This window comes from Humulus lupulus, chromosome 6 (genome assembly GCF_963169125.1).
Source record: "Humulus lupulus chromosome 6, drHumLupu1.1, whole genome shotgun sequence".
Classification (NCBI taxonomy): domain Eukaryota; kingdom Viridiplantae; phylum Streptophyta; class Magnoliopsida; order Rosales; family Cannabaceae; genus Humulus; species Humulus lupulus.
In genome coordinates, this window is record NC_084798.1 from 93,614,978 (window position 1) to 93,622,466 (window position 7,489).

Consider the following 7,489-nt stretch of genomic DNA (forward strand, 5'->3'; position numbering starts at 1 on the left):
GCCGGATTCATCGCAATCTGATTGTAGCCTGAGTACGCGTCCATAAAGGACATGAGCTCGTGCCCTGCCGTGGCATCCACCAATTGATCAATCATGGGCAATGGAAAGCAATCCTTGGGGCAGGCTTTATTCAGGTCGGAGAAATCGATGCAGGTTCGCCATTTCCCGTTAGGCTTTGGAACTAGCACTGGGTTGGCGACCCATATTGGAAACTTGGCTTCACATATAAAGCCGCATTTCTTAAGCCGGGTCACCTCTTCCTTCAAGGCTTCAGCTCGAGCTATTCCTAGGCGTCTTTGTTTCTGGGACTTGGCGGGAACACTTTTTTCCAGATGAAGTGTATGCATGATGACACTCGGGCTGATTCCCACCATGTCCTCGTGGGACCAGGTAAACACGTCCAGGTTATTCCACAGGAACTTAGTGAGCTCCGCCTTCCTCTTGCTACAGAGGTTTTTTTCGAGCTTGACCATCCGTGATGGATTCTGCGGATCAATGTTCACTTCCTCGAGCTCCTCAATCGCCTGGAGCTCGGATCTGTCCTCGCCTATTCGGGGGTCAATATCCTCACTTAAGACGACATTTTCCCCTCCGGCGCCTTGAGGTTTTTCAATCTCAGGATCAGCTAAGGGTTCCTGAGATTCCTCTTCACCATCTTGAATGGCCATTGCCAGCTGCCTGGGTTTAGATTTCCCCTTCATAGAAATGCTGTAGCATTCCCTGGCAGCGAGCTGATCACCACGGACAGTGCATATTCCCGTGGAAGTAGGGAATTTCATCGCGAGGTGGCGAATGGAAGTGACGGCCTCGAAGGCCATGAGCGTAGGTCGTCCCAAAATGGCGTTGTAGGCAGCGGAGCAGTCAATGACCATGAACTCGAGGAGTTTGGAGACTGTCCGAGGTCCTTCTCCTAGGGTGATCACCAGCTCGATCGTCCCTATCGCTGCTGACCCTTCTCCTGAAAAACCATACAACATCATGGAGGTAGCCTTCAGCTCGGCGACAGTCAAGCCCATCTTCTCTAAGGTGGACCGGAATAGGAGGTTCACCGAGCTCCCATTATCGATCAGCACCCTCCTGACTCTCCGATTGGCGAGCTGAACTGCCACGACCAGAGGGTCATTGTGAGGGAACTGGACATGGCCCGTATCTTCCTCTGTAAAAATGATCGGTTGCTTCTCCAACCGCTGTTGCTTTGGTAGTCGTTGCTCCAAGATGAACTCCACTCCATTGTGAGATTTTAGTTCGTTCACGTATCTCTTCTGGGCAACCCTGCTCATGCCAGCCATATGCGGACCTCCCGAGATGGTGGATATCTCTCCTCCTACCACAGGAGGAGGTACATCCTGGTCTACCCGAGACCCGGGCTAACTGGCCGGGACTTCAGGGGCAGGTCGACTTGCTGGAACCCTGTTTCGTGCGTATTGAGCCAAGGGGCCAACTCGGATGAGAGTCTCGATCTCATCTTTTAAATGCCTACAATCGTCGGTATTGTGGCCAACATCGTTATGAAAATGGCAAAATTTGGAGGTATCTCTCTTCCCCTTGTGGTGCTTTAATGGCTCCGACCTTTTCCAGGGGACTCGAGCAGAGTTGGCTAGGAAGATATTCTCCCTAGACTGCGTGAGCTCTGTATAAGTTGTGAAGACGAGCTTGAACTTGTCCACGGACTTATTCTTATTTTGGCCGTGCTGGCTTCCTTCACCATTTCCTTTTCTCTTGCCTCCACCGAGCTGGTTGTTCTGTGTGACATTTTGGGTCGCTGCTACGACCTCCGTCCCCACTCCAGCGGGCTGATTAGGGACCTGGCTGGTTCCTACGGCTTCGGCTTCGGCTTCCTCCAAGTTGATCCATTCCTGGGCCCTGTTAAGGAACTCGTTAACCGAGCTGAGTCCCTTCCTTTGTATGTTTTTCCAGAGATCCCCTCCGACGAGGATTCCAGTTCTCATGGCCATAAGTTTGGAGCTATCGTCCGCGTCTCTGGCCCGAGCAGCGACATTGCGAATCTGCTTAGGTAAGCCTTCCAAGTCTCACCGGGCTGCTGTCTCACGTTAGCCAGGGAGTCGGCCTGAACGTGGGCGGCTTGGGAGGCTCGGAATGCCCTTTTGAAATCTGTTGAGAAAGTCTTCCAGGAGCTGATTGACTGCTTTTTACCTTGCTTGAACCACTGCCTGGCAGGTCCAGTCAGTGTGGAAGGAAAGATTAAACATCTTAGCTCGGGGCCGATGTTGTGAGCCATCATCAAGGTGTTGAACATTCCTAGATGATCCGACGGGTCTCCGTCTCCATTGAACTTTGACAGGTGCGACATACGGAAGCCAGGCGGGTACGCCGTTACTGCTATACTGGGGGCGAAGAGTTCCATCTCGTCCCCTGAATCGTACTCATCTTTTTCTTTCTCCGTCAGGAGCTTCCTCATCAGCTCCTCCATCTGAGTTAGGCGTTCGAGGGTTTGGTCCTGGTGTCCTTGGTTATTCCGGGGCTGTTCAACAACTCCGGATCCATTGTACATATTTGGTGGGTTATTGCCCCTCCTATCTTGAGATAGGTTATTTGGGGCATTCCCTCCGTTACGTACTTTGGACAGGCCCCCCCCTGAGCGAGCATGGCTGTCTCCTCCTACCTGCTCCCCTCTATGAGAGTTGAGGCGATCTCGAAGGTCACCTCCTTGGGTGGTTTGATGACTTTGTGCCGAACTCAAACGCTGACGCAGGTCTCCCCCAAAGAAATCACTCCGGCGACTGCCGGTCCAGTGGCTCCTGATAGATAGGCTTGGAGTCCGCCTCTGGGGGTGAGGACCTGGGCTTTCCCCTCGTGCCCTGCTACGTCGGGAAGGTTCAGCTGATGGCAGATCTCTCCTACTACTTCCGTAGGCTGGAATATCTCAGACGGGCCGAGGAGGAGACGGATATCTGATTGGAGACGGAGGATGCCTGACTGGAGAGGCGATCCTGGTTCCGTCAGGTCGGATTAAATTCGGTGGGGGCCTTTCGGCCCTGCCAACCCGCTGGTCCCGCACCTGGTGATCTGGACGAGGCGCAGGACAGTTGTTGGGGACGGGCTGGCGCTGTGAGCCCTCCCCGGATCTCCTTCGGGAATTTCCTCGAGCTCTCCTGGGCGGGCTCGAGGATGGTTGGGAGCTAGGAGTCGACGTTCTGACCGAACGTCTGTATTGCTGTTGTTCGGCTCTAGGCATTCCTCTGAAGCTTGCCTCTCGATGGTGTGATGAAGGAGTGGAGTTGGGCGTCGGAAGTCTGTCTGAACGGCTATGCCTGGACCGATTACCCCGGCGAGACTTAGGAGCCTCGCCTTGCCTCTCTCCGACGTTAACGTCGGTTGTGAGAGGGGGTAGTCAGGCCAGCACATCTTTGATCTGCTGACTAACTATTGCTAGCTGGCTCCTCAGCTGAGCATTCTCCATTTCCACCGCAGTGTAATAACCTTGGTTAGGATTAGGCGGCCCAGGTTCTGAACTTCCGGTGTCGTCTTGGCCTGCCGGCTGTTTTCCTGGCCACTGCTGGACTTCAGGAGCTTGTTCACCATGGACGGCAGTATGATGAGCCTCCTGCCCATCATGTTGCTCTGCCTCGTTACCGTGCCTGGATCGAGTTGTCACCATAGTTGGATGTTTGCGACAGCACTGAATCAGACTTGCTCTCAATGAAAGCACCAAATTGTTGATGCGGTTCTTCGCCAACAGGTAATTAAGAAAAGAAGAGAAAGGGACTAGTGCTGATAATGAACCGAAACAGATATATGATCTTAGAAAATGGAAAGGTGACTCAAGACACGGTTTTTAAGTGGTTCAAAGGTTAAAATCCTTCTACTCCACTAGTCAATATTATTGCTCTATTCTGGGTATATGATTACAGGATATTTCTTACAAGAGATAGTCCAACCCTTATTTACTCCCAGGGTCTCCATATTTATAGGAGAAGGCACCTGGGAGTTGGTAAGAAGGTCATCCCGTGACCTTCTCACCTATCGTATCAACTCTGTGACATTCATAATTAATTCCTAAACCTGACACATAAGTGTGGTCAAATCAACAGGTAAGGGGATAATGGGCCGCATGGCCCAACCCAGTCGTGGGTGTTTAGAATACGCACGTTCCTGCTGCGTGTCCGAGAAGTCAGGGGCATATCAGACACGTGATGCCTGATATATGCACGTTTACCTTGCGTGTGTTGACTTTACAAAGGGTCATAGCCTCCATATCCAGCTCGTACCGCGAGCTGGATACTTAACTCGACCTTCGGCCTTCAGAGTTCGTACTCAAGTCTTAGGCAATCTTGGCGAACCCCTGGGTTGTCTCGAGCTAAGGAGGTACGACCTTATGATGGAAGCTCCGGTCTTGGGGAGGTCCTCGAGATAATCATGATTAGGCCGCAACTTAGCTCGCTAATCAGCCCGTGGGAAAATCAGGGCATACAGAGTCTATAAAAGGAGTGCTTAGAGAGAAGTCAAAACAGAAGTTTGATAAGTCACAAGTCAGATTTTATGATAGTTTTAGATTCTCTCTAAACACAAGTCATTTTCTAAGCCACTTTGTTATTTTCTCTTCTTCTCTCTATATCTATCTCATGTGTTGAGAATTGCCCACACTAGTCTAGGTTGTTCTAAGGATACATTGGAAGATTGTGAAGAAAATAGAAGATCGGTTCAGTTTCTTGATAATACTCTGCGACAGAAAGGATACAAGAGTTAGAGAAACTGAAGGAATGACTCTTAATTCCGTTGCGTATACTGTAAGTATTCTATTCTTTGTTTCTCTTTGAATTCAATTTTAGAAACATGTTTTAGGCTATCTCGTATTAATTTGTTTAATATTAGATATACATGAAAATAAATAAAGATCCTGTATAAGCTAATCCAACAGTTGGCCTCAGAGCCTTTGGTAATCTTTATTTTCATGCTTGAACATGTTTAAAATTGAATTATTTAATATGTTTGAATAATTGGATGGTTTTCATGTTTTTATGAAGCATATTGATTTTATGTGAATTTTAGCAATTTTTAGGTTATTTTGTTGTGTTTTCTATGCTATTAATTTTTATATATGCTTTATTTTGTGTAAAACATGTTAAAAATTAATCAGAAAATGGTTTTAGTTTGAAAAATTGCTCAAAAATTACCCGCGCGCACGCCCACGCACACCAGCACGATGAACAGTACTCGTGAACAGTACCACGGGTACTATTCATCAAAAAAAATTTTAAATTAAAATTTGTAGAAATAAATTATTTATAATCAAAACCAAAATATATCTTTTTTATTTTATCATTTATTTTTTTTTTTTAAAAAATAAGATATTTTTGTTAGTTGATATTTAAATAATTAGATATTTTCTACAAACATTCAAATTCAAATTTAAAAATAGACTAACAACTTAATTTTAAATCTTTTAATATAATAAAATATTAGAATTATGATATCAGATATTTAAGATATTTTCATTTAAATTCTTGATATTTTTATTAAATCTTTATTTGAAAATATAAATATCTTTTTATTCTATAGTTTTTAATATTTAAATTATTTGAAATTTGAACATTGTTAGTTAGATATTTTTATGGATATTTGAATTTGTTTAACTATTTGAGATATTTTAGGGTTGTTATAAATATTTGTATTTTATTATTTTTAAATGGTTAAAATATTAGATAATAGTTGTAACAACACAAGATATTTTTGGAAAATAGTTTAAATATTGATTTTAAAATTTAAAATTGGTTAAATTTTGAAAACTATCATGTTTTTCAGCCAATTAATAAAATATTTTTTTAATAAATGGGATTTAAATTAACTTTGGTTAATTGTTGATAAATCCTATTTAAATTAAATTAATATTTTTTTTCAAATTAACCTAAAACCAAGTTGATTGTTGATAAATGAAATTTAAATTAACTATTGTTAATAAATTTCATTTAAATTGACTTATTTTGTAAAAAATTAAATAATTTGAATTTTTTTTGATAAATTCTAGATAATTAATTGTGGTATTTTTGCAAATGAAATAAATTGTGGTATTTTTGCATAAATTCATAGAATTGCTCATATAGTAACATGATTAGGCCCATCCAATTATAACATGTTTGTTTGCACTATATGTGGTATTTTTGCAATTGGGCTTAGATGCATATAGTGGCCCATATGTTTGTTAGATATATGATATTTTGCCAAATAAAATATTCATAAAATGATAGGTTTTATTTGGGCCCATTAGAAAATGTAAAGTTTAAATTCCTCTCTTGTGGGTGATTCCACTTGTGAAGGCCCATTTGCTTTGCATGACTATAGTGGGCCTAATCAATTAATAACAATTAATAAAACGAAGGTTTAAATTCCTGTTTTTTGGGCCTTATATGGAAGACAGGGGGCCTTTGTAGTAGGAACGACATACTGGACCCAGCCCTCCTCCATACAAGCCTAATTGTTAAGACCCATGTACCTGAGTTAGACTTAATTGTATAGGTTCATTATATTAGTTAAACCTAAATATTGATTAGCAACAAATTAATTCTAAATTAATTGAATTTGTTTCAATGTGACACTTTAGAATTAATAAGAAATTATAGGACTTTGGTTTTAAAAAAAAAAATTAATCCGTTTAATTTTTTTTTTTGGGAAAACCATAGTCATTAATTTTCTAAAAATAAATAATAAAAATACTATTTTAATTTTATAATGAGCTCATTTTAAGAATTTTATTTTATCTCCACCGTTGGTTTAACATAGTCAATAGCTTAATAGGGCCTCGAGGCGCTTTGATACATCCCCCTACGGAAGGTGTTCATTAGTTATTTTGACAAGGTTAGATCCCGAAAGATAGATAATTATAGGTCAAATTCTACTAGACTCACCCCTACGGTGACTACTAGGATTAAATCTATGATTATCGAAACCGTGGGTCTAGCTCATAAAATAAGAGATTTTGTTTTCTTATTTTGATCGAATAGTAGGTTGTTAATAATGGTGTCCATTATTAAATGAGCTTACAACTCTATTTAACTAGTGGTATTTTTGACTCTCGCCAACCGGGACAAGGATATCATAGATTAGTTAAAAACCTAAAGAAATAGAGATATGATTGTTTTTGGTATTTTTTCTCATATCTTACATATTTTTGGTATATGTTGTGCAATTTCTCGAAATTTGTGTGAAGAGAAGTTTTATTGAGAAAATGTGATTGATTTCTATTTTATTGATAATTTGTAGTTTTAAGCTAAGTAGTGTCTGTGTCTACTTCTATCCTTTCTCAACTTTCAATGGAGAAACTCACTGGAGAAAACTTCCTTAATTGGAAGCAAAATATCAACATAGAGTTGATTGGTGACAACTCTGAATTCGTCATGATTGAGGAATCTCCAGAACGAGCACCGCGTTCGCACGTTAGTAATTGCACCGTCAGTGCTCGTGATGGTACCGTAAATGCTTGGATAGCACCGTCTCTGCACGTTCGTGATGGCACCGTAAATTCTCGGATGGC